Source organism: Eptatretus burgeri, chromosome 4, assembly GCF_056783735.1.
Source record: "Eptatretus burgeri isolate ZD-2024b chromosome 4, Ebu_testis_v1, whole genome shotgun sequence".
NCBI classification, from domain to species: domain Eukaryota; kingdom Metazoa; phylum Chordata; class Myxini; order Myxiniformes; family Myxinidae; genus Eptatretus; species Eptatretus burgeri.
In genome coordinates, this window is record NC_140964.1 from 2,565,169 (window position 1) to 2,579,711 (window position 14,543).

Genomic DNA, 14,543 nt, shown 5'->3' on the forward strand with positions numbered 1-14,543 from the left:
CCTCTAAAGTTCATGCTCATTGAGCAATAGAAAGATTTGAATTTTTTTTTTCTTTAAATTTTCCCCATCCACTTTCTCAACAATCCTCTGGAAGAAGTCCTTTCTTTCAAGCTTCAGGGTCTCACTATCTGCCATGACCTTTCCTGGGAAAGACACAGTTCCAACCTGTCCTCCAAAGCCAGTAGCCAACTGGGAATCCTCCGTTGTGCAAAGTCCTTCCTCGGCCCACCTGAGCTCCTGACCATATACAAAGCTTTCGTCCGCAGCCTGATGGAGTACTGCTCTCCCCTCTGGGCTGGTGCTCCTGCCTCTCACCTTTCTCGGCTTAACACTGTGGAAACCAAGGCATTTCGGATTATTGGCATCTCCCGCGATGAGGCTGAGTCTTTGGGCCTCTCACTCAATCACCTCAGGCAGGTCGGTGGTCTTTCTGTCTTCTACCGTCTCCTCTCCAGCCTCGCCCCCCCTTGCTCTCTCTGCGATTTGCCCCCACCACATTTCCGCAGGGCGCTCAAGGTCCGCCAACAACCCCCTTCTGATAAAACTACCTAAATCACGAATCGCTGCTCACCTTCACTCTTTCATTCCTCTTTTTTTACCCGCCTTTGGAATAAACTCCCTCACTCTATTCAATCCCATTCTTCCCTCCGGCCTTCAAAACAGTTGCTCCCCACCACCTCTTATCATCCCCCATCCAAATCCTCGATCTTTTCTACCCCCGATAATCCACCCAAGCCCACCTCCTTCAAATTCCCTGCTTTCCTTCCTGAAATTCCCTGTAATGTCCATCTTTTATTCCCCGTGTTCCCCGTCCCATCCCTCTCCCTTCCACAGATCTCCTAATGTTTCTGTTCCCCACTGTTTTGACCTTCCCACTCCTGCCCCTCTTGTTTCATGCCCCCCTTGCTGTGTGTTGTGTGTTAGCTCTCATACGAGCCTCAACAATGTATACAAAAAAAAAAAAGTAGGCTCATCGGCCCAGCAGTCAAGCTTCTCCATACTCGACCTATCGTGAATGAGTTTTATTTGTTGTTTTTTACAGGAATTCACACTTAAATAAGCGCTGGACATTTACATCTTTTGAGAGAAGTTTATTTAAACTTTACAGACCGTAACAATTTCCACCAGATGTGGTAAACACAACCGGTTACCTGCTTTTAACAAGTACTATGGTCTTCAATTACTCCGTTTATTCCCACTTCATAGTGGGGTCATCCGGGGAACGTTATTTGACTGAAGGTGACAGGACTTTAGAATCTAGGCAGGTTACTGGAGATAACTCACCGACTCTTTGTGAAGGACACCATGGATCTATAATGGTCGCCACCACCTACCAGTACTGACAGATGGGTCTTCCGACTTAACCTCTTTCCCATGGGCAGCATACACATTGATGAATCGTCCTACACGTGCAACATCATGGTGAAAGTTTGTAGCTGGGTTGAGATTTTAACCCAGGCGAGACCGCTGAAAGGAAAGTACGCATACCTGTCAGCAATCCTGGCAGCCCAAAGATCGCTTCACAAGAACGATGACGTAAGTTTGATTTCAGACCTTTCAACCTCCCTCGAGATCTATGGGATAAATGTCTGGCTCTGTAACACGTAAGTTATTGAAAAGCATTTTGGTTTCACTCATTGGTCTCCTTTCCCATTTTCATATTCCAAATAAAACTCGATAATACGATCTCTGGGAAGCTCCATTTTTTAGCCGTCCTTCATTGGGAGGAATCGTGGTCCTTGTAAGCAATTATTGGGAGTAACATCTGAAGACTTCAATGCACTTCAAATTTTGTACCAGCATAATAGTCCGGGAGCCAACCTGTGTACGAGGCTGTTTTAGGGTTGGACCTTACAGCCTCTGCTATAAAATTTTACACCCCCAGGATGTTTAGATATATGTTTGCAGTTCATGAAAACCAATGCTGGCAATTCATAAGCTCTTGCGAAAAATTTTGGCGGCCGTTTTTGTTTGAGGAAGATTTGAAAAATTTGATAAAACAGCAATTGTCAATAAAATTTCTAAAAAAATTAAAAAACCACATTCATGAAAAATAAATGTGAACTAAATGTAAGAATTCAATCAGTGCATTGTAAAATGACAAAAAAAAATTGCCTTTGTGGAAGTAAACCTCGTAAAAGTACATAATTTTGTGAAAAATGCCTTAAAAATAACGTTTTTTGAAGATGGCCTTTAGAACTTTTCTTATCATAGGCAGATGCTGCATTAGAATACTAATTTCTCTTAATGTGATATGAACATGGTATCCATGGCTAATTAAAACAGCAAATTTGATTGAGTTCTATCAATTTTTAAAGAGAAAATTAACATTTTTGTCAACCAAAGTTACCCCTACCCCCAAAATCCTCTTACTCTATTGAACACAGTTCGGTTAAGGTTTGCTGGATCCAGGTTGGGTACTTCACAGTTCACTCTTCCAAAGGAAAATTCAATGGTGTTTGGAGTGACATGGCCCTGGAGCAGACATACAACAATGAAGGGAAGACATCTCTGTTCAAAGGCATATCTCAGGCACCAGCTGCTCGAGATAAATATGTGAAAACAGCACCATTTCTCACAGCTGTATCAGAGAACATAAAGTCTATGGCTAATCTAGGCCAACAGGAATCTACTCATCATGGAGAAACACAGAAGCAGGCAACAGAAGAACATATGCATGTTGAGGAGATCAAGAAAGTGATATGCCAGCAGATGATAAACCCATTCCAGTGGAACAACCAAGTGGTTCTGCTCAATAGAGCAACTAGTGAGAAGGCTGCTTCAAAAGACTTAGTCCATGCTCAAGCTAAGGGCATGGAAGCCATTATGAAAGCAGAAGAGGTGGTCTCTATTAAGATTGAACCACTGAAGCTGGTAACTTTCTCCTCACAGAAGAAATCAAACCCATCAAGGAAACAGAGTTTAATCAGGATCTATCAAGATGAGACTGCAGCTACACGTGTGCTGTGTTTCTATCGAGATGCCGACCCAGTCACAAGACAGATTGCATTTTCCCATGAGTGGACAGACTATCCATCATCCCTGTTTGAGGTTGATCCACGCTTAGCACAGGGGGTTGTAATGCGCAAAGGCAACGAGTCTGATTTCGTGGCAGTGCTAATTGCTGAAGCTGAGCAGGATGTTGTTTTACAGCTGCCATCATTACCACAGAGTGACCTATACACAGTTTATCTGGTAGACACAATGGCATTTGTAAATAAATACCAAAAAATGGGTGCGAAAACATTTGGTGAACTTCCCCAGCTGTATCTTCGCAAGCAGGTGTATCCTGCAGTTGAAACCTGAAATGTGCAACTGTGTCAACATCATTGGTGATCAGTATGATTTTGATGATAGCCATACTTTGAAGGGTGATGAGCAGCAGAGGAGAAACCAGACAGACCAGGCAAGACAATTCTCACCATCCAAGAGTCTAGAAATTCCGGACTGGAATTTATTCATGAAGAATCCAAGAAATAAAGGAAATCTTCAGAACTTCATTGGCACTTCCCTTTGTGAGAGTCCTGAAGCTATTCCGGATGGAGTGACCATCATTCTTGGTAGTATGATGGAAAACAAAGGTCACACTCTTTCCATCACATCAGCATCAAGTTCAGTTCTGGACTTACCTTGTGAAGAACATGAAGAGGCAGACACAAGGATTATTGCTCATCTTGCGTATTGTGTGGAATATCTTGATCACCATCGAGCTGTTGTGCATGCAACAGATAGACATAATTATGCTGTGTATATATCACTTCTGCTGCTTGAACACATTGCAAGAACTCTGGATACAACGGCAGAATCAATACCTACCTATTCATGAGCTGGTAGAAGTGTTGAGCAAGAAGTACCAGAAAATCCTCTTGATGTCGCAGCTACACTTCTGTGCACATATGTGTTGTGTGGATGTGACACAGTGAGCTACCCATTCAGAAGGGGAAAAGAAGAGGTCAGGTCAGGTATGGGAGCATGTGCCAGAACAGCGCGTCGCTGCGTCCACTTTCCGCCGGTACTCCAGGGGCCTCCGTCTGGCCATCCCCCAGGCAGATGCCAGGCCCATCCCCATCTCCTTGAGATGATGGTCAACCTGCTGCAACCATGAGGCACGTGGTCGGCCCACTGGCCTCCCACTCATGAGACTCCCTCGCTGAGAGAATCTGGTGAGCAGGATCAGCGTCAGGAAAACGAGCCACATGTCCATACAGCCGCAGCTGACGCTCACGGACTATGCAGGTAACAAATCTCATCCGAGTCTCTCTCAGCAACCGCTCGTTGGACACAAAATCCGACCAGCGATAGCCAAGGATTCTCCGAAGAGACCTGGTACCAAAGGAATTAAGTCTCCGTCTCAGATCCTTGGTCAAAGTCCAAGTCTCGCACCCATAGAGCAAGACTGGAAGTACCAAGGACCTGAAGACTCAGACTTTCGTCCTCCCGCACAGGTACCGGCAGCGCCACACCCCATGATCCAGTGAATCCATGACTCCCCAGGCCCGACCCAGACGTCTATTGACCTCCGGCTCACAACCTGCGGAGACATGAATATCACTGCCAAGGTAAGTGAATCTCTCCACGACCTCAACATCCTCACCACAAACAGACACAGACAGGACAGCAGCATCCAAGATGTCACCGAAAGCCTGGATCTTAGTTTTGACCCAAGAAATCCGTAATCCCAACGGCTCCGACTCCTCATTCAGCACCTCGAGGGCCCCCAAGAGGATGTCTAAAGTCTCCGCAAAGATGACTGCATCATCTGCAAAATCAAGGTCTGAGATCTTGACATTGCCAAACGATGCACCGCAACTTGATCTCTCCGACATCCTCCCTAGAATCCAGTCCATACAAGTGCTGAAAAGTGTGGGGGCAAGTACACATCCCTGACGAACTCCAGTAACAACTGGAAATAAGTCAGAGATGGTACCACCACACTTCACAGCACTCTCAGTACCAGAGTAGAGTTCAGACATCAGATCGATCAGTTTCGGTGGCACCCCACGAAGACCAAGAATCCTCCAGAGGACATCCCGATTCACTGAATCGAACGCTTTACAGAGATCAACATAGGCTGCAAGCAGCCCCTGCCGAAACTCTCGTCTGCGTTCGGTGAGGACACGAAGTGCAAGGATACGGTCAATCGTTGACCTCTTTGGTGTAAAGCCTGACTGCTCTGGACGCTGGTGCTCAAGCAGATGGTGGCAAACCCTATCAAGAATTATCCGAGCAAAGACCTTGCCCGGCACTGAGAGCAGCGTCACCCCTCGGTAGTTTTTGCAGTCTTGGCGATCACCCTTCCCTTTCCAGAGAGGGACAACAAGGCCCCTCTTCCAGTCAGTTGGGATGATGCCTGTGTTCCTGTGAAAAGAAGAGCGGCACAGGTTTCTCTGGGACTGATAGGAAACCTTCCCCACCTTGTTGATTTTGGAAGAGATAGTGAAATGGCAGCAACAGAATGTGTCATTGATGAGGCCAGAGTATACTGGACTGCTCTGCATGGCCAAAAAGGGTTCAGCTGTTTGGATACCCTCAGGCAGCATATGTTTGTCTCTTCAAAATTAGACCTTAGGTCACTGCCAGCAACAGAAGATGCGTTTTACTTCCTTGTTTTAAGAGCATTGTATCAATTGCTTCTGTATAGACGTGCACATCTCAGTGACCGAGCACTTCCCCCAGCCACAACATTTGGCAGAACCCTTATCAATGGAAAACTGGTCCCAATTCTCATGTCTAAGCCAGCCAAGCCAAACATAGACAAAACGGTGTCTTGCATGTGCAAATTATCCAAATGTCTGAAACGATGTTCATGCAAAAAGGCTGCTGTGCCTTGCTGAGTGACATGCATATGCCTTGGTCAGAGAGGTTCATGTGGTGGAGTTGTTTCAGAGAGTGACTCTTCCTCTGAAGAGGATGTTTCATGTCACAATATTGTGTTAATCCATTTCTAATTTTATCTTCCTTAAAACCATGGCATGTAAAAGTATGTTCTTGTTCCTGACCCCATTGATAGTCAAGCATTTCTGAGTTACATAAATCTTTTGTTGTTTGACATATAACCTTGTCAATTGAAGGTAGGTTAAATCTACACCAATTGTGATATAGGAAATGAACTCCTCTTTAATATGAGGGGTCATTTGTGTATATAGGTTTAGTGGTTATGATTTTAGGACAATATGAATTACCCCTACCCCCATCCTACATCTTCGCTTTTGCCAACATTTTGTTATCAGAGGGGGCTCGCAAAAGTGTTGACTGTGTTGTTGCGCAAGAGTTTCACCATTGCCAACATTGGTTTTCATATACTCAAAGGGTGTCTCTTTATGAAAATCAACACAAAAATTTTATAGCAGACCGGGCAATTTTTTTTTAATTTTGATCGGTTGGCTCCCGGACTATAACGACATTTAACCAAACCCACCACTTATTCCAATGCATCACCTTTGACACAATTGTTATTTCCCAAAGCTGTATTCTTTGTACACCACCTATTTCAGTTGGCATATTTACTCCTTAATTATGTTATGTTGTGATGAATTTACCAATGAGATTTTGCTTCTATATTTTCAGCATGGCTTTGTCGATCTTATCATGCCTGCATCACAGATATGTATTTGCACTCTGTTTTGCTATTGTAAAGATGAGCCATGCCCCCCTGTCACATCTTTGACCAAAACATATTGCATGTATATCTGAGTCTCAATGAGGATGTAAAATGAAGTGCAAATTGAAAAAGCATCTTTTATAACATGTAGTTATCCCCACGCTTTTTGGAAATAAAAAACAGGAGGGATGTTGTAATCGGCTCTGTCTGTCCGTCCATCTGTCTTTCTGTCTATCTCTCCGTCATGCAATCTCCTAAACAGATGGGCAGAAATTCAACAAACTTGGAACAAGGTCATGAGGAGGGTACTCGGACCCACTTCCCAGCCAGTGACCCTGAAGCTGACCATACACAGATAACTCCATGGCATGATGGGTTGCTTGGCAACCATGGACACCATCTAAGACGCTTAATTCAGGCATGTTCCAGCATCTAACTCCGCTTTACTTTCCCTGCAAATTAAACCACCCAGATGGGGAACCGTGCTCTCAACGCCCCACTGCTGTCGATAAAAAACGGCGAGGGCGACTGCAATGCTTCAGGCACATTTGGCTCAGCGGCCGTAGGGTCTAAAAAATCTACGGCCACTAGCAATTATAGGGCGGCCGCAGTATTTCCACGGTCACACAATGTAGCAGTCACATATGTTTTTATTTTTCGGGGAGCCGCACGGGGTATTTAGAAATCGTGGAGACCGAAAACGTGGGGGTGCCGTACGGTCTTTGATTTGATGTCACACGGTGACCTGAGGGCGTCCCTGCGGCGGCCATAGAATTTTCAAGGCAGACGCAAGGTAGCCTCAAGGTGCCCACAAGGCGACCGCAGGGGGGCCCTAAGGCGACTGGAAATAGTGCGTCCGCCGTAATTTTTTGGGAGTTGGCAAAATTCATTTTTCATTGATAAGAGCCTACGGAAAACGCATGAATAACGCAAGCCCACCGTGCGCCCTACGTACGGTCGACGTGGAACAAATCTACGCCATGGCTACGGCTTGTCGAATTGCTACGGCCAACCTAGAAATGAAAAAAGTTATAACTCCACGCTTTAATTCCACGGAGACCCCTACGGCCTGTAAAAGATAGCTATACGGTGAAGGGCCACCCTGAGGCCACCTCAGAAACTCTGCAGCCGCCGCACGTTTCTGTCAATTCAGGGGGGGGAGGTACGGCCGCCGTATCCTCGCCGTAGAGCAAATGTGACTCGTGCTTAAGTGGGACGTTGGCTAATAATGAACCATAACGGAATGACGGGGCAAAACTTCCTGTGCACACTATTGTCTAACCAATAGAGAAAAGATGATCGGGCAGTTTGGAAACAGTTTATAAAGATCAAAAGGATACTTATTTACAGACAAACAGTTCACAAGAGAAAGATCATATCCGCGAAGCACATCAGCCCATGTAGTCAGTCATTTTCGCACGTTTCTGCACACGTGGGCACCTCATCCACTCCAATGAATGAGATGGGGGAAGGCTGATAGACAAAGAAAGAAGAAGAACGTGGGGCTTGTTGGCGACCCCTCGCTCATCCGACAAGTCTGTGGGCTTATGTTCGTCCCAACGTGAAAAAGGAGAGGGGGAGAAATGATGTGGTGTGGGTGAACGTTCATAGTACTACAGAGGAAATCGTGAAAGCAAGTCCGTAAACCTGTCCTGAATGGGTTGAGGGTGTAATCGTTGAATACTTTCATGTGTTCCAAGTGAACAATTTAGAAGTAGGGATAGCCAGAGATAGTGAGTGAGTCATTGTGTTGGCTGGCGCATCCAGGGAAACTGGCTGGTCAGCTCGTTGTACCAGCCCGTTCGTTTTCAGAGGCTCGTTCTCGTAGCTTCAGCCTTGACTGATTTTCTGTTTTACCGGAGAACCATTTTACTCATTTAGTTGTTCAGTCAAATCTCTCCCCTCGCCTCTCCCCTTCAAATCTCCCCCCTCACTCCCCCTTCTCAAACCATAATCCCCCCTTCCCACCTCAAATCTCATCACACCTCCCTGTCTTCCCACCCCCTCAATTTTCATTCCTCCCCCCAGTCCCATCCACTCAATACCTCAACCCAGTCATCTTTTCCCTCTCCCTACCCCCCCCTTCTCCCTCATTCCTCCCCCCACTCCCCTCCACTCCATACCTCCACCCCGCCATCTTTTCCCTCTCCCCACCCCTCCCTTCTCCCTCATTCCTTATGGCCATGCCTGCTCTCATCATCTCCCCTCTCACCCCTCCCTCTCAAATCTGTCACCACCTCCCTCTTCAACGCAAACTTCTCGATCTCCCCCTTCAAACTTCCCCTCAACTTTCTCAAAAGCTCCCCTCACCATCCTTCCTCAATTCTCCCCCTCGCCCCTCCCTTCAAATCTCCCCCTTCTCAAAGCTGCCCCCCACATCCAGAAGTCTGCCTCATTCCCACACCCTCTCTCCTCCATCTCATTCCTCCACCTCCTCCAATCTCCTACTCCCCTTTCACCCCTCTCTTATTACTCGCAACTGCGACCCCCCCTTCACCACCTAGCCATTTGTCCTCCTCCCCATCCGACCCTTTCCCCTAGCTCTTCTGCAATCTCCTCCATGCTCAATAACTCTCCCTACCTCCACCTCTCCTCCCTTGTCCTACCCTGCACCTCCCCTCCCCTCCACTCCCTATACCCAAAGCCTCCTCCCTTCCCTCTTCCTCAACAGTGTGGATTTCAAACATCCGGGGCCTTTGCTATAACCTGACAGATCTTTCCATACGGGTTTTTTTTTTTTTTTTTTTTTTTTTTTGTATACCTTGGTCGAGGCTCGTATGAGAGCTAACACACAACTCACAGCAAGGAGGCATGAGACAAGAGGGGCGGGAGTGGAAGGGACAAAACATTGGGGAACAGACACAGGTGAACTGTGGAAGGGAGAGGGATGGGGATGGGACGGGGAACATGGCGAGGGGAAGATGGACATTAAAGGGACTTTCAGGAAGGAAAGCAGGAGAATTGAAGGAAGTGGGCTTGGGTGGATTATCGGGGGTAGAAAAGATCGAGGATTTGGATGGGGGAAGATAAGAGGTGGTGGTGAACAGCTGTTTTGAAAGCCTGAAGGGAAGAATGGGAAAGAATAGAGTGAGGAAGTTTATTCCAAAGGCGGGAAAAAGAGGAATGAAAGAGTGAAGATGAGCAGTGATTCGTGATTTTGGTAGTTTTACCAGAAGGGGGATGTTGGCGGACCTTGAGCGCCCTGTGGAAATGTGGTTGGGACAAATCGCAGAGAGAGCAGGGGGGCAAGGCTGGAGAGGAGTCGGTAGAAGACAGAAAGACCACCGACCAACCTGCGGTGATTGAGTGAGAGGCCCAAAGACTCAGCTTCATTGCGGGAGATGCCAATGATCTTAAAAGCCCTGGTTTCGACAGCGTGAAGTCGAGAAAGGTGGGAGGCAGGAGCACCAGCCCAGAGGGGAGAGCAGTACTCCATCAGGCTACGGACAAAAGCTTTGTAAGTGGTCAGGAGCTCAAGAGGGCCGAGGAAGGACTTTGCACGACGGAGGATTCCCAGTCGGCGACTGGCTTTTGAGGCAAGGTTGGAAATGTGACTTTCCCAGGAAAGGTCATGGCAGATAGTGAGACCCAGAAGCTTGAAAGAAAAGACTTCTTCCAGAGGATTGTTGAGAAAGTGGATGGGGGGTTTTGTAAACGGTCCTTTCGAAGAGACATAGTGAGAGTGTGAGATTTGTCTGGATTGAAAGACATGTTCCACGTGTTGGACCAGTTTGTGATTTTATCCAGATCTGCAGTGAGTGAAGAAGCTGCTGCTTGCCGGGCTGAGGGATGACAGATGGTACGGCAGAGGGTTGAGTCATCGGCAAAGAGAAATAGAGGATTTTCCAGAGAGTCCGAGAGATCATTGATGAAAACCAGAAAAGCAACAGGGCCCAGAACGCTACCTTGAGGAACTCCAGCCTGCACAGGAAGAGGGGATGAAAGAACTCCATTTAGGGCCACACGTTGACTGCGACAGGAGAGGAAGTCTGCGAGCCATGAGTGGAGATGGCCTTGAATACCATGGGCAGAGAGTTTGGTGAGTAGGGCAGGGTGCCAGACTGTGTCAAAAGCACGTGATATGTCCAGGGATACGGCTCGGATTTCATGTCTGGCATTGAGGACCTCCATCCATTGATGGGAGAGCAGTAGCAGCATATCTAGGGTAGAGTGACCTGGTCTGAAACCAAATTGATGATTGGAAATCAAGCCATTGGAGAAGAGGAAGGATTTCATGTCTGAAGCGATGATGGATTCCATAACCTTGCTGATGATTGGGAGAAGGCTGATTGGTCTATAGTTACAGGGATCTGTTTTTGCACCTTTTTTATGCAGGGCAGTGATGTTAGCAGATTTCCAAGCAGATGGCAGATGACCTTGGGAAAATGAAAGGGTGAATAGAACAGAGAGAGGGTGAGCAAGAGCAGAAGAGCAGGCTTTGAGGACACGTGGGCTGATGCCGTCTGGACCGGTTGCAGAATCTGACTTGAGGTTTGAAAGCAAGCTCTCCACCTTGTCAGGAGAAAAGGATACAGAGTCCAGGGACAGTTGGGTGCGACTGGGTAAAGTGGGTAGAGATAGTGATGGGTTTGGGACACAAGATTTAGCTGCAAACACCGAGTTTAGACATTCAGCTTTATCACGTGTGGAATCAGCAGTGCGGCCATTTGAGGTAAGGGAGGGGATGGAGGGGGAACATACACCAGAAACAGATTTGATTAAACGCCACCAGGATTTTGAGGAGGGAGAGAGGTTTGAGAGTTCAGACTTGAGATGAGAAAGATGTTGTTTTCTGGCTCTCCTGAGGGTAGCTACACACTTGTTCCGAGCTTTGTGGAAAGAACTGAGATTGCCCTCAGTTGGGTTTGCTTTCCATGAGGCAAAGGCAAGTTGTTTCAGGACAACTGCCTCGCCACAAGCTTCAGTAAACCAAGGGCGGGAGGAAGGGTAAGACAACTGAACACGAGAGGGGATAAATCTGTGCATGAGGGAGAGCAAGTTTCTTTGAAAGAATTCCCAGGATGAGTTGATGTTTGAGAAAGTAGTGATAGGAGACCAGTGTGTAAGTTTGATGGCTGCTCGGAGACCCTGCCAGTCGGCTTGAGTGAAATGCCAGACTCGACGGCGGTGAGGTGGTTCTCTGATAACAGCCAGAGAGATGTCCACTTTAATAAGGACGTGGTCAGAAGAACCAATTGGAGCGAAGGAAGAGCAGCAGATATTGTCAGGGAAATTTGTCAAAATATTTGGAAATTTGTCAAAATATAAAATATTTGTCAGTGGGTTGCCACTGACAAACTAGACATAATCTGCTTAACAAAAACTTTCCTCCTTCAAGACGTCTCTGACTCCTTCCTTTCTCTCCCTGGTTACTCCTTCCTGAGTATGACAGACCTGAGCTTCGTCCTGGCGGTAGAGTTGCTTTCTTTATCACAAACTATTCTTCACTCTCCATGTACTGCCCTCACTCCTCCACGCCCCCAGGAATACCTCCTCCACTCCCACCTCATGTTTATGTGTTGTACCGTCCACCAAACAGTGATGACTCAATTTACATCTCATTCGCTGAAAACATGGACCAACTTCTGTCGACTCATCCAAACTCTCTCTTCCTCATATGTGGTGACTTCAATTGTCATCATGCCAGTTGTCTGGGTGGGGGTACCTCCCTCACCTGCTATGGCACTTCAGCAAAGGACTTCCGCAACTCACTGGGACTGACACAATCTCAACTTCCCGACCCAGATCTCGGCCAACGGTACTCCACTTCTTTTACATTTGATTTTGACCAATTTCCCAGAAAATTTCTGCTGTTCTCCTGCTCCAATTGGTTCATCTGACCATATGCTTGTTAAAGTAGGCATCTCTCTGGCCGTTACTAGAAAACCATCTCAGTGTCAACGAGTCTGGCATTTCACTCAGGCCGACTGGCAGGGTCTTCAAGCACCCATCAAACCTCTAGACTGGTCTCCCATTTGTACTTCCTCCGACATCAACTCATCCTGGGAATTTTCCAAAGAAACTTGCTCTTTCTCTCATGCACAGATTTATACAAATCTCATCTTCAGTTGTCCTACCCTTCTTCCCACCCATGGTATACTGAAGCTTGTGGTGAGGCAGTTGTCCTGAAACAACTTGCCTTCATCTCGTGCAAGGCAAATCCTACTGCAGGCGATCTCAGTTCCTTCCACAAAGCTCAGAACAAGTGTGTGTATCCTCAGGAGAGCCAGGAAACAACATCTTTCTAATCTCAAGTCTGAACTCTCAAACCTCTCTCCCTCCTCTAGATCCTGGTGGCACCTGATCAAGTCTGTTTCTAGTGTATGTTCCCTCTTCATCCCTTCTCTTAACTCAAATAGATGCACAGCTGACTGCACGTGTGAAGGCTGAATGCTAAACTCTGGGTTTGCTTCTAAATCTTGTGTCCCAAACCCATCGCTTTCTGTACCCACCTGAGCCAGTCTCACCCAGCTGTTCCTGGACTCTGTGTATTTTTCTCCTGACAAGATGGAGAGCTTGCTGTCAACCTAGATTCAGATTCTGCATCCGGTCCAGACGGAATCAGGCCTCGTGTTCTAAAAACCTGCTGTGCGGCTCTTGCTCACCCTCTTTCTCTTCTATTCACCCTTCCATTCTGCTCAAGGTCACCTGCCATCTGCTTGGAAATCAGCGAACATTACTGTTTAAAAATGGTGCAAAAACTGATCCCTGCAACTACAGACCAATCGGCCTTCTCTCAATCAGCAGCAAGGTCATGGAATCCATCATCACTTCCAACATCAAATCCTTCCTCTTCTCCAATGGCTTGATTTCTGATCATCAATTTGGATTCAGACCAGGTCACTCTATCCTGGACAGGAAAGCTGCTTCTGCTTTCCCAACAATGGATGGAGGTCCTTAATGCCATACATGAGATTAGAGCCATATCCCTAGACATATCATGAGCTTTCGATACGGTGTGGCATCCCTCACTGCTCACCAAACTCTCTTCCTATGGTATTCAAGGCAATCTCTACTCACGGCTTTTGACTTCCTCTCCTGTCACAGTCGATGCATATATATATATATATATATATATATATATATATATATATATATATATATATATATATATATATATATATATATATATATATATGCAGAACAAATGAATGGAAATAATGTAAAACTGAAAACGAGAATAGACGAAAGTCATGAAAAACTGGAAACCAGAGTAATGCCTTCCAATCGCTTCCATATTGGCAAGATGTCGCTCCAAGCCTAATCAATCTGTGTCGGTCCTTGCGAGGGAGGGGGAGGGATGCGGAATTGGGGTAGGGATGGGGGAGAGATGTGGGATTGAAGAAGAAAGGGGAAGCTGTGGACCTGGGGTGCGGAGGGAGGGTGGGTTTAGGTTGGAGTGGGCACTCATTAAGGAGGTTTACGGGGGTTTGGGGATTTTGACCACGTCCCAAGATAGCTACTTGCTCTCTTCTCCGAAACTACACACAATTTTGTGAATGTTGACCACAACCCGTGATGTACCAAAGTGTATCAACTGCATCAAAATCTGCACTCATTTAGGTGGTCACTCCTCCTCCACCCCCCCCCCCCCCCAGATAGGTATTTGCTCTTCTCCGAAACTGCACACACAATTTCTATGAAACTTGACCACAACTGTCGTCACGAGTGATGTACCAAAGTTTGTTCATGGCATTAAAAAAAAATCAGGGTTTGGGGTATTATAAGGGGGGTTTGAGTGGCTGTTGCTCCTGATCCAGGTAAGTTTCAGGACGTGTGGTCTGATTTTTAATATTTATTTATTTATTTTTCTGTATGGAGGATTAACTGGGTAGGATTAATGAGTGTCTTTATGTTAACGTCCACCATTAATCCCACCTTCTGTTTGGGTCAGGCGAGGGACGTTTGACCCAAGTCTTTCACGAATTGGCTGGTTCTGGCG

General features: G+C 46.5%; 1 protein-coding gene across 4 annotated transcripts in view; it reads left to right on the forward strand.

Moving 5' to 3' along the window:
* The window catches only part of MLLT10 (MLLT10 histone lysine methyltransferase DOT1L cofactor), a 99,526-nt gene that overhangs the window by 5,749 nt on the left and 79,234 nt on the right, over positions 1-14,543 (forward strand). The window lies entirely within an intron of this gene.